Consider the following 14,069-nt stretch of genomic DNA (forward strand, 5'->3'; position numbering starts at 1 on the left):
TGGCCCCACTACTAAAATGCAATCATTGTACAGATTCTTTGGATGTCCTGTGTATTATGAAGTCTCTGGATTCTGATTGGTGGGAGTGTAAACACTTCCCAGCCCTATGTGAACTTCAGGAATTATTTGATGGACAGCTTGGTAAGTAATTCTTTCATTTAGGTGTTTAAACCCAAGCATGTATAGATAAATACTCTGCCAAAGACTTGAGGGGAAGGTATCTTGTGTAGTTTTATGGATCTTTCTCTGTGTAGCTGCCTTAACTGCAACATTTTATGCAAACTATAACCACCTTTGCCTCTCTGAACTTTAACATCTATCTTTCTAATTCAGTGAGATTGTTGTACCATTATTTCACATGGCCTTTGCAGGGGTTTGGAAGCAGGCTCCTGTAGTAATCTAGAAAAACTGTAAGATTTACCTCATTTTTTCCTTCTCTTAGGTATCACAGTCCTGCAAGGCCTATTGTCCAGTATCTGAAAAATGGCTTTTTGTATACTTTTTCTAATTTTCCAGGTATTTTATGGTGGGAATATAATTCCTGAATTAGTTAAGCTTTTTTGGAGCTGTTGTTTGAATTTTAAAATACATAAACTATAATGTTTCCAGAGATTTTAAGCAACTGACATCTATGTCTTTGGAACTTCATTAAATTTGGTTCTTGATCTTTTATTAGAATGGAATTCTCTACCATGAAATAAAGTATATATTAAATGTTTCTGTCCCTCAATCTTGTCTCCCTCCTGCTAGAATCATACAACTTCCCCTAACACTCAAACACATACATATGATGCAGACTTACAAGTGACCTCTTTCAGAGGTCACAAATGATATCCCCATTTTCAAATGATTTAAGGTACCAGCATATGACACTCATAGTTACTCCTTGGAAAACCATATTCATTTTGCTTTCAGAACTCCACCATCTCAACTCTTACCGGTTGCTTCTACTCCGATTTCTCTCCTATTCCCTTTTGTTCTCTCAGAACTCCTCCTGTTGTTCTGGGCCTTAGTATTTGGTCTTCCATTCTGTGCTTACTCCTTTGACGTTTCAGTTCATGTGTCCTCTGTAAGCCAACAACTACATAATTGTCTCCAGCTGGACTTTTTCATCAGAACTCTAAATTTACTCATCTAAATAATTGAACAGTTCTACTTAAATCTCAATGAAATATCCAAATGATAATGTGTGAAACTGAACGTTTCTTCTACACAAATCACCCTCAATCCCTGCTGTCTAACGTGGTAACATCAACATACTTCTACCCACTTTTTCTGGGCTTTTCACATTTTGACAACTGGTAGTCAGTGTCAGGAATTACAGTGTTGTCTGTTCAAAATCTGTCCAGATCCTCATTCTGTCCATCTCTACCACAACCACCTGCTCGTGTGCAATCATTATTTCTGTACTACACTGTATATTAAATAAACATGTAAACCTAAGTATAGATATTTCGTAATTTTTGAATGCTTACTATAAAGCACTTACTATTACAGCAGTAACCCTATTATTATTGGGTTATAGTGTGTGTATAGTATGTGTAATAGTATGTGTAGAGCAGATACTATTACAGCAATAACCCTATGCATTGGGTACTATTACATTATAATTTATTGCAAGGGAAAGTGAAACTTTCAAATAAACTTGGGGCCAAAAATGATTCTTTTGAAAAGACTTGGCTGTGTTTCATGGAACAGAAAAAATAGGAAATATATCATGAATACGTGTAGGAGTAAGGACATGACAAGCTGAGAAGAAAGATAATGTTCTTTCAACTTTATGGAGTACATGGATTTCTCTCTTCCTCTTTCTTGCCAGGACAACTTTTATTATCACTTGACCCTAGCTCTGGATAGACAAGCTCACCCAGGTTGAGAACACTTAAAACCCGTGCTAAACTCAGTATGATGATTGCTCAGGACCCCTAAAGGTTATTCCCAGTTGGGGATGTTCATGTTTATTCTGCCAGCTGACTTAGTTAGGTTCCTTACATAAGGCCATAGAATATAAGATGAGCCTTTTGGGGCTGGCAAGGCCTGTAGAAGGTGGAAAGGGTTTGTTGAGCCTTGAAGGGATTTTTGATATAATTTTTACACAACATATTTCTTTTTTTATATTATTTATTTATTTATTTGACAGAGAGAGAGAGAGAGAGAGAGAGAGATAACGAGAGAGGGAACACAGGCACAGGGAATAAGAGAGAGAGAAGCAGGCATTCCACCAAGCAGGGAGCCCTGTGCGAGGTTCGATCCCAGAACACTGAGATCATGACCTGAGCCAAAGGCAGACACCTAACAGCTGAGCCACCCAGGTGCCCATATGCAACATATTTCTAAGAAAAACTAAAGCTTCCAGAGTGTGAGGAGTTTGTGTAATATAATATCATACAGCAAATACCTTCTGAACCTGTGACTTAGGTTTATGTAACAATGGTCTTTTAATCACGTATTTGTTTTATGTGAAGTGATTCATTCTATCCTAAAAAAAATCACTGTCCTATTCTAGTATTGGTATTCAAGTTTTTGTAGCCTCATAAAAGGATTTGGGTAGTTTGCCATCTTTTATCTAAATAATGGAATACTTATACTTAATTCCTCATCTTTTAAAAGATTTTATTTGAAAGAGCACAAGCAGAGGAAGAGAGAGAAGCAGGCTCCCCACTGAGTAGGGAGCCCAGTGCAGGGCTCCATTCCAGGACGCTGAGATCATGAACTGAGTCAAAGGCAAACACTTGACTGAGCCACCTGGTGCCCCACATAATTCTTTTAAATAAGACTTTCCTATTAACTGAAGTTTCTGAAGTTTCTAAAGTTTACTCTATCTAGCATAATCAAATGTATGTAAAGTATATAATATGTTGTCTATCAGTTTTGCTTTAGGTAATTGGAAATGATCGTCATGTTCACTAACACAATATCACAATCTTGGAGCTTTCCTTAAACTCCTTTCAGAAATTGATGGGGCAAGGAGATACTAAGCAAATAAGCTCACAGAATTTATAGAATTTTAACAGTGACAATATACATAAATCTGGGAAAACTGAAAGATTTTTCTCAGAAAATATAAACTGACTGAAATACAAAATTTGTAGCCCAATTGCTATAAAACTTTTAGAATAGTGAGATAGTTCTATGTGTATATAAAGAAACTGTGTGTTGTAAAAATAAGCAATTTGTTTTTAAGATGTTTCTTAGATATAGGTATCAGAGTGTTTTTGAATGTATCTTAAAAATATATATATATATCAGGTTTACAAAGAAAATCTAGATGATGCTGAAACTGGCAGATGCCTTAAATGTAGTGAATGTGTGTATGTTTATGTAATGTATGTAATGTTAACAGTAGCCAATAATTATGAATATATTTTTATTTCAACCAAAAAGTGAAAGTCCTATCCTTTCTGAAAACAATACCATAATCTTGCCAGGTTTTCTATTTTACCTGTTCCCCTGCGTTGTTCACTCCAAACTTATAGTAATTTGAGTTTTGTTTGATATTTTATATATCAACAGATTATATTTTTCTACCTACAGGTTCCATTTAATCTTCCCCTCTGGTTTTTAATTTCTTGAATACATTGTAGCATATTTTAGTAGATCAGGGTAGAATTTTCCTATTGATTCTTTGCATCTTCCTCAGATGTGTGTATATTATATTCCTATCTGAAAACTTACATACTCAAACTAATTTTCTTTTTCAAAGCAGAAATGTCGACCTGGGACATTCTGATTTTTGTGCTTGTAATTGACAACTTAATATTCCCGGATCACTCATAAGCAACTCAAGAGAGCGATTTACCAAAAGAAACTTTTATCCCTCTTCCCTTCACCCTCAGTGTTCCTTCATTGAGAGTCCCAGTCTGATTCTGGAACATGATTTGACAAGTCAGTCGCACCAGAAACTTGGTAGCTGTGATTGATGACTCACGTTCCTTTAACATCTTTTATCTAAAATATCAACGAACTCTATTTTTCTGAATATGTTCTTTGTGTATCTGATCTGAAACCTTTGTGCCGGTCTCCGTTTTGAGTCCCCAGTATAATTTAGATTTGGGTGCTGGAATAGCCAGCTAAATGATCTTCCTGTTTTCCTTCTTGCTCTTACACATGCTAGTCTTCATAAAATAGCCATGGATCACCCTTAAAAACAAAATTCATGTCAGAGTTGTCCTTTGTCTTCCCATTTCATTTAGAATAAAACTAAACCAGCTTACCTTGTCCTGAGTGTCCTTCTGTGATCCTTATCTCTAGTTCAGTCCCACAGCCTTGTTTTGAATCTCTCTTCTCTCCTTTGGTTATTTGTAAAATCACTCTTTCCTATCCCCAGGTCTTTTTACTTTCTGTTCGCTCTTTCCAGAAATCTTTACCTTTGGTTCAAGACTATCTACATTCAAGTTCCAAATTAATGTCTGTTATTTAGAGAACTTCTCTAATATCTGATGTTCTTCCAAGTTGTACTTTGTATCTTTATGACCTACTGATATTTTTTTTAATGGATCCATGAATCTATAGTTACTTCATTTATTTGTTGGGTTTTTTGTTTGCTTGTTTGTTTTATCCACTAAAATGTTAAGGCTTGACAAAGTCTGGAACTGCATATATTAATCTTATTCACTGTTGTGTCCTCAGTGCCTATTATGTAGTAAGTAATGGTATTTTGAATGTATTTCCAAATAGGTATCCTCCAACTAAATGATGATACAGTATTACCTGTGGATTCTGGGCAGTTTCAAGTAGTGCTTTCAGGAAAAACATCATGAAGAATAGAACAAGTTGTAACTGATCACAGAAAATTAAGGTTAGAAACTCATTCCAACTTTTCCATGTTAAATAATTGCCCAGGCATATTTGACCAATTTCCATCTGTCTTGAAAAAAAGAAAAAAAGTGCTGTCTGTACTATCTGTACCCAAAGTTGCAATTATAAAGGCAATGTGAATTTGTACTAAGTGATTTGCTGTCTTTTCTGTCTTCTTAAAGACTGGAATTTCATGGTTCAAAATCAGTTTGAGAAACTCTTATAAATAATTCTGATTAACATGGATTGGTTTGCATGATTATTCTCAGAAACCATCACTGTGCCCCTGAGGGTAAAGTTAAAATAATTCAGTCCCCTCTACAGCCATATGTTTGGATTGGGGAAGGAACAGTTACCTAAAAAGAGGATGTAGATTCTAAGACATAAAGGGGGAAGAAAATTATTGGTTAGGAAAAAAAAAAAAAAAATCAAAGGATTTTATGTTACCCCTTCCATGTGTTGAGGCCATTCATAGAATAGGAAATCTACCCAAACAGCAATAGTATATGACTGAACAAAGCATTTGCCAAAGTCTCTTACAACATTTTCAGAAACATGGAGGATGGGCCAGAAATGATTAAGTGTATTCATAACTGTCAAAGCCCTAATTAAAAATATGTTGATTAATAAAGATTCTTAGTGAAGTATGATTGGGTTTTGTCCTTGGCTCTTAAGTGCTCAATATTTCTACTGGTGACTAGAATGACTAAATACATGTGCAAGTGAGTTTAGAGCTTTTGTGGGATAGTTAATCTCACAGATAAATATGTTGAAGCTTCTCTCTATTTGGAGTTCAGCTTGCAATCTTTAGAATATTGTTTGATCTCTTTAATTTATCTTAATAGATTTTTTTTTATAACTTTAGATTCTTAAACAGGGCTTCTTGGACTTACCCCATGCAACATTACTTGCAGTCATGTCCTGTTCCTTCACTCTACCTGGGTGTCTTTTCTCAGCTCACTAACCCTCTTTTCATCTAGTGGACTACATTGTTTCTCAGTAGAGTTGACTCTTGAACAACATGGGTCTGAACTGTGTGGGTCTAATTATTTGTGGTTTTTTTTTCGGTAAGTAAAGCACATGTGTTTTATTATTTTTTTTTCCAATTTATTTATTTTCAGAAAAACAGTATTCATTATTTTTTTTTAGCACTCTTTTCTCTAGCTTTATTGTAAGGATATAGTATATAATACACAAAACGTGTTAATTGAATCATTGGTAAGGCTTCTGGTTAATGGCAGGGTATTAGTAGTTAAGTTTTTGGTGAATCAGAAGTCAGAAGTTTGACGTACATTTCTACTGCATGGGGCCCCAAACCCCATGTTCAAGTTACTTTTATAAGAATCCAGACGAATGTAGTTATATAACTCTTCTTTGTTTTTCTGTATCATCCTGAGTAAAAATGTAACAGAACACATCTTGACAAAGTATTTTTTGGTTTGCTTTTATTTTTTTATTTTTTTCCACAAAGCTGAAAGCCACTAAGAAGGGCCTGAAATAGGTAATGAGTGCCTCAGTTTCTAACACCAAGCACAGTGCCTAATAATGAATAATAGAAAAATTAGTAAATGTTAGTTTAATAAATCGAAGTAGGGGGGAATAAACCTATCATCATCTCGCAAATGTAGAAGGTAAGTTGTAAGAGATGGAAGATGATCTAGGTTTTGATAGAGGGAAAACTTGCAGTTAAGGTGATAATTGATACAGATAAGGTGGTAATTGATAATTGGTACAGAAAATTGATAAGGTGATAATTGATACGGATCAATTGATACAATTGATAATTGATATGTGGAGAAAATGTAAGTTTTAGTTTGTAATCAATATGAAATAATAACATGATGTTTCTTAATAAATAGCTGTTAGTAAACAATGTGTGCTTTGACCAAAAATAGTAACACAACTTTTCTGTACTTATTCATTTGTTCAATAGATTGTGACTTTATTGGGGAAGGATTTCCTCATGCCCTGGGGATATGAGCTGGACCAGACAGTCCATGTTCTCAAAGCTCTTAAATGAAGATTGTCAATTACCTTTTAGTTTTAAGTGCTAGAATAGTGAGAATGACAAGGTGGTATGGGAATACAGAGATACTTCTGCATCCTTTAAAGGTCTTAGAGGAACTACAACTCCAGGAAGAAAGAATAGCTTGTGTGGAATCTTGGAGGAGACCATAACCCATTCAACACATGTGTACCATCTGACCACAATGAAGATGACACAATCAGCAACTGAAATAGGTGCTCTGTGTTGTAAGGCAAATGGTCTTACTCTACTGCAGTGAAACATTGGAAAATTGGGTCTCACTTTCGTAATATTTTATTACTTTCTTGTGGTACTAAGTTTAATGTAAGATTGTATCATGTATGTTTTCTTCCTTCACACTATGAAAAGAGCCATTTTGGATTGCCTCAGACATGCATTGCAACCATTAACTCCTGTCTAGACAGAAGTTTTATAAGGTGATGTACCTCTGATTTTGTATTAGACCCACTTTCTCTCCTTTCCTTCCTTTAACTGCCTTCATTTTACCAGCACAGTGATTTTTTTTTCATTTTTCATGTGAATTCTTTTTTACCGAGAACATGATTTCCAGTGAACCACATTCCTACCAGTTTCTACTATTTCACCTGTTGTCCTTACTAATGGGAAACTTTTCAGTCCTTTTCCCAGTAACATCTTTGAGTAGCTTCATTTCATATGGTTCTTCTCCTCATACAAGAAACTTAAAATATACTACAAAGGCAGAGCTAAATCTTAGGTGGTTCCTACCCCGACTGGTAGACTTGTATTTAACTATTTTAATTAAAGATCTATAAGTAGTTAGGACTTAAAATCATTTACAGAGATAGACCTGTTAAAGTCCAAGGACTTTAAAATCTTCAGCCATCAAATGGTCAAATCACTTTTAAAAACAGCCAAAGGCATATTCCAAATAAACCATGTGCTTTAACTGGTATGGATATATATATATATATAATCACCCCATTTGCATTTTGTTTCTAGACAGAGGATTGTGAGGGCTAAAACACAGTGGTGGAATGAGTAACCAGCACAATTTTTCTGATGCAAGGGAACCAGAGGTAAACCAGAAATCTTTGAATGTATGTTACTACCCAGTACATAGATACATAAATTTTGTATAACAGGAAGTGTGAAGATGAGCTAAAGTATATTCAAAGATAGGCAAGGATAATAATCATGAGTTCTAAAGACTTGGATAGAACAACCAGAGCCCTTATTCTAGAAAATGGAAGTTTCCAAGGATGTGTAAAAGCCCTATCTCACTCAAAATTGTCTTATGTGAAAGAAGCAATAGTTCTTTTATTTATTTGTTTGCTTTAATTGGCATATAATGTATTATTTGTTTCAGGGACACAGAAGCAATAGATTTTAACCATGGGTTTAATTGTTGCTTTATTTTTTTAAGATGTTATTTATTTATTTGACAGACAAAGATCACAAGTAGGCAGAGAGGCAGGCATAAAGAGAGGGGGGGGGAAGCAGGCTCCCTGCTGAGCTGAGAACCTGATGTGGGGCTGGATCCCAGGAGCAGAAGGCAGAGGCTTTAACCCACTGAGCCACCCAGGTGCCCCTAATTGTTGCTTTAGAATGGGGGTTTGGGGAGGCTGCACGTTTAAGTAAGGTGGAGAGTAATTTGCATTCTTAAAGGGGTTTCTCCATAACAATGGGGACAGTCATATTTCTTCCTCAAGTAGAGGACTTTGCTAGGGACACCTAGGTGGCTCAGTCTGTTGAGCTTCTGACTCTCAGCTTCAGATCAAGTTTTGATCCAGGGGTCTTGAGATAGAGCTCCAGTGGACTCTATGCTTAGCAGAAAGACTGCTTGTCTTTCTTCCCTCCACCACCCGCCTGCCCTTATGCTCTCCCTCTCAAATAAATAAATAAATATCCTTTTTAAAATAGGACCTTGCTATCATGCAGCATTTAAGTTGTTAAATCTTGTGGGAATTTTACTACAGCTCCTCTAAACTTCCAATTCTCTGCATTTTTATGAATAATTCTAGCATATGCTTTAAAGACAAAAATTGATAAAAATATATTTTAGTTAGCCACACAGACCTTTCTTGATTAAAGCTTGGTTTTGTCACTGTCCAGAATGGATTATTGAAAATTACATGCCCTAAATTATTTCCACTTACTCTTTAACCTTCCATCCATAAGCCTTTTAATGCTTTGAATCTAATCTCCAACATAACACCACCGTCTGAGTGTAAGTTCTGGAGAATCCTGGCTCATTCCACCTATTAGCTGAAAGATCTTGAATAAGTAATATAATATCGCCCCAGTTTCCTAATTTACAAAATTTAAAAAATAAGATTATAATCCAGAATTGATGTGAAAATGAGTAAGATATATTTACATGCAAAGAGCTTATCATGTTTGAAAGATGGTTTTGTGAAACTGTAGCTATTCCAAAGGATTTTAGCATCTATTATATAATTTGATAAACTAGTATGTTAGAGCTGCTAATGTTACCAGGTGACATATGTATGATATGTATTTTTCGATTAAAACAGTACCTTCTAATTTACAATAACAAGATCATTTTTAAGTATTTTTAGAAGTGTCAAAAATTATGAATACCACAGATGTGCAGTTTTGGAGAGGGCAAGCTTTTAGTATATTCAAGAGAAGAAATACTTGTGAGTTTGGACCATGCTTACATAAATCATACATTTAGTTGATTTAGTTTACAGCCTAAAATCAATTTTGAAATCATTCCAGTTGATTCATTCTGTTAGCTACACTAATATTTTTTGACATAACAATTTCAGGCATGCAGTTCACTTTTTGTAAAAATTGCAGAATGCACCACAGTCCGTCTAATTAACATCACTATAAATAATTAAATATTGTCATCAGAACTTTTAAGATGTACTCTTTTAGCAACTTTTAAATATGCAGTACTGTTTTAACTATAGTCATCGTGCTGTATGTGACATCTCCATAACTTATAACTGGAAGTTTGTTCCCCTTTACCCATTTCCCCCACTTTCTCCCTCCTATGTCTGGCAACCACCAATCTGTTTCCCATGAGCTTTTTTTTTTTTCATTCCACATATAAGTGATATCAGATGGTATTTGTCCTTCTTGTTTATTTCACTTAGCACAATACCCATGAGTTATATCCCATGTTGTTGCACATGCCAATATTTCATTTTTTATGGCTCAGTAATATTCTGTTGTATGTATGCCACATTTTCTTTATCCACTACCATTGAGGAACATTTAGGTTGCTTTCATATCTTGGCTATTATAAATAATGCTGTGATGACCATGGGGTGCATAGATCTTTTCAAGTCACTGTTTTAGTTTTCTTTGAATAAATACAGAAGTTGAATTGCTAGTTCTAGTAACTTTCTAAGGAAACTTCATACTATTTTCCATAGTGGCTTTTCCAATTTATATTCTCACAAACAGTACACAAGTGTTCTTTTCGCTAAATCTTTGTCAGCCCTTGTCTTTTTGATAATAGCCATTCTAATAGGTATGACAGGATTTCTCATTGTGATGTACATTTCCCTGATTAGTCATGTAGAACATTTTTTCATCCATATATTTTTGGAAAAACATCTATTTAGATCTCCTGCCCATCTTCTAATATCTTTTGTTTGTTTGTTTGTTTTGTTTTGTTTTTTTAGTTATTGAACTATACTACTTTATATGATTTACAAATATTTCATTCAGTCAGTTGCCTTTTCATTTTGGTGATGTTCTTTGCTGCACAGAAGTTTTTCAGTTCAATGTAGTCATGTTTAATCTTTGCTTTTTGGTCCTTGCTTTTGGAATTCTATCCAAAAAATTATCACTAAGACTGATAGCAAGGTGTTTATTGTCTGTTCCCCACCCCACATCCCTAGGAGTTTTAGGGTTTCAAGTTTTACATTTGACTATCATCCATTTTTTTAAAATTTGATTCATTTTGAGTTAATTTTTCTGTATGGTATAAGATATTGGTCAAGTGTTGTTCTTCAAGTGCCTGTTCAGTTGTCCTGACACGATTTGTTGAAGAAACTTTTTTTCCCATTGTATATTCCTGGCTTTTCTGTCATAAATTGGCTATATGGAGGGGTATACTTCGAGGCTGTCTATTCTGTTTCATTGATCTGTCTGCTTTGATGTCAGTGCTGTTCTATTTTGATTTTTATAGATTTGTACGGTTTGAAATCAGAGTGTGATGTCTTGAGCTTTAAGATTTCTTCAGCTGTTCAGGACCTTTTGTGGTTCCATGCACAATTTAGGACAGGTGGTTCTATTTCTGTGAAAAATGCCTTTGGAATTCTCATGGAGATTACATTGGATCTGTGGATTGCTTTGGGAAGTATGGACAGGGCAACACTATTTTTCCAACCTGTGAACATGGAATATCTACTTATTTGTGTCATCAATTTCTTTCATTAATGTCTTAGTTTTCAGGGGACAGGTCTTTCACCTCCTTGCTTCAATTTTTTTTTGAAGCAATTGTAAATGGGATTGATTTACTGTAATTCACTAGTGTCTAGAAACAACAAATTTTTATGTATTGTGTATCTAGCAACCTTAGTGGATATGATTATTCTATCGTGGTTTTTTGTTTGTTTGTTTGTCTTTTCTTGCTTTAAGGCTTTCTGTATATAGTAGGTCATCTGAAAATAGCAAGTTATTTCCAATTTGGATTCTTTTTTTTTTTTTTTTCTTGCTCAGTTGTTCTAGCTAAAGCTTCCAATACTTGGTTGAATAAAAGTAGTGAGAGTGGCATCCTTGTCTTTTCCTAACTTTAGAGGAAATCTTTTACTTTTCACCATTAAGTATAATTTTAGTTGTGGGTTTTTCATATGACTATTCTATGGAGTTACATTTTCTTCATACCTACTTTAAAAGTTCTTATCATAAATGAATGTCCCTTTAACTTGAAGCATTTTCTGTCCAAATTTTGTTGAATGACTGATTAAACTTGAATTGGTATGAGAACAAAACTTGTACTGGGCAAAATTAAAGATGTAAGGAAGAAGCACTATGAACTCAATTCCATTGAAATGCACAGAGAACTAAGGGAGGGGGCAAACTTGGTGCAGTGGCAGTATCATAGCCAATGAGGATTATCAGAAGCGTGATTGCTGCTAATTGAGAACTAAGAGTGGAGTAGGGTTATAGGAGTCTTAAGCTGATTGTGTTTGTTAATTGACCTTACCTATAGAAAAAGTAAATGTTTATTTTCCTAACAGGAGCCAGTTTTACAACACGGAGAAGGTCCAATCTATATTAAGCTCCTACCTTCATATAGAGATTGGGTACATAAAGGTGCCATATTGATCATTACAAAGAGATGTCTCCCAAGTCTGTGAAAAAGACAGCCCTGGGTTGTAAAAGTAATTAAATGATTAAAAAAAAAAAAGTGCATCTCAAAGCGGGCAGAGAGAGAACTTAGACATTTCCTAAAGTGCATGCTCTAAGAGATGAAGGTAAGGGACCTCTTTGATTAGGCCATCTGGATTCTGTAAGCGCCAGGGTGAGAGGGAAGCAAGTGGTTCCTAGGCACAAAGTTTAGTCTAGCTGACAGAAACACTGTCTGTCTTGGTGACTAGAATTATCTTGATATTACAGAGAGAGGAGGTGGAGAGGGAGAAATCTGGTTTTAACTGTGTAGTGACAAGCTCTTTCCAGCACATAGTTGTTATTGAAACATAGGTTGCATCATAACTTATATTGGTCTATTGTTTATCATGTTGTATTTCTGAATGGTACCAGAAACATGTCATAATTTGTGTCATGATGATAGACTGAACACATCTATATTCTCCTTTTACTCCTCTCATTGGAAACTCTGCAATATAAAACACATACTGGCACATATTTGTTGAACCAATCCCTTCCTCCTCCCCCAAACTCCCAAACCTACAATAGAGCACTATAATATAAGAAAGTACAAATTATGGATATACAAGGTTTTTAAAAATCAAGAACCAGATGGTTCTAGGTTAAAGAAATAAGATTAGAAACTACCAACACAAAATGTACAGGTGAGGGTTTTTATTGAAGCAGCTAGAGTTCAAGGTCTCCATGTTCAGAGTGAAAACATGAGTGGGAATAAGGCTAGGGTGGGGGCAAATGATTAATGAAGAGGATAATGGAGAATCTGTGTTTCATGCCATCTGGTGGTCAGCATTAGTATCAAAAACCATTGAGAAGCAGTATTTGACTCCATGTTAGCATTTTTTTGTTGGTATTATAGAAGGAACAGTAAATCAAGTGAACTTCCAGGAAAGACAAGGATGACAAAGGCAAGCAGTATAGTTCTCTTCATTATGCTATAGTCACGTGTTTAATTATCTAACTCACCAGAAAATCTACTGTCCTAGAGAACTAGCACTCACTGAGAGATGAAGAAGGCATAAAAATATGAAAATAAAAAAACAACCAAGAATTACTACGTATTTTCCAAGTCAAAAGGGGCATTATTTTCAACAGAAAGAATTATTACCTGTAATTGGAATTAAGGTGGTGAACATGAAATTAAGTATGTCATATCAAATATTACTAAAAAAATGTATAGGGATAGGAAACCAGAGAAAGATCATAAGTGAAAGGCATAATTAAAGATATTTAAGGGGTGCCTGGGTGGCTCAGTGGATTAAAGCCTCTGCCTTCAGCTCAGGTCATGATCTCAGGGTCCTAGGATCAAGCCCCACATCGGGCTCTCTGCTCAGCAGGAAGCCTGCTTTCTCCTCTCTCTTTGCCTGCCTCTCTGCCTATTTGTGATCTCTCTCTCAGTCAAATAAATAAATAAAAATTTTTAAAAAAGATATTTTAAATGTAAAGTGCACTGTTTTAAAAAAAATGAGTGTCTTAATGTTTTTAGTTGATGAGCAAATTAATGAAATAGAGGATTCTTTCAGATTCTATAGTACAGGAGACAGACAAAAAGATGTACTGAATTGGACAAATGTGAAGAGAGAGGATTTTTTTAGAAGTTATGTCCTTTTAAAGAAATTCAGAAGGAGGAAGAAAGAATGAAGTAAAGGAGATAAATAATAAAGGAGGAAAGCCATAGCGGAAGAAAGTCCTAAACCTTCATGTGGTAATTCCCAAGAGAATTTGAGAATAAATGAAAAAGTGAAATCTAGACAGAGTATGATAACCTTTTACAGAAATAGATAAAGAGAAAATCCTAAAAGTTTGCAGGAGAAATTGCCAAAATAACTCCAAAAAAGTAAAATGAAACCACATTTCTCATGTTTAACATAGGTTGAGAGATAGTTGGAAAGAT

The 14,069-nt window shown here is 35.0% G+C and overlaps 1 pseudogene; it reads left to right on the forward strand.

Annotated features, from left to right (window-relative positions):
• Window positions 1–11,865: 11,865 nt before the first annotated feature.
• Window positions 11,866–12,029, forward strand: LOC122908007 (annotated as a pseudogene).
• Window positions 12,030–14,069: the final 2,040 nt, after the last annotated feature.

Source organism: Neovison vison, chromosome 5 (assembly GCF_020171115.1).
Source record: "Neovison vison isolate M4711 chromosome 5, ASM_NN_V1, whole genome shotgun sequence".
Taxonomy (NCBI): Eukaryota; Metazoa; Chordata; class Mammalia; order Carnivora; family Mustelidae; genus Neogale; species Neogale vison.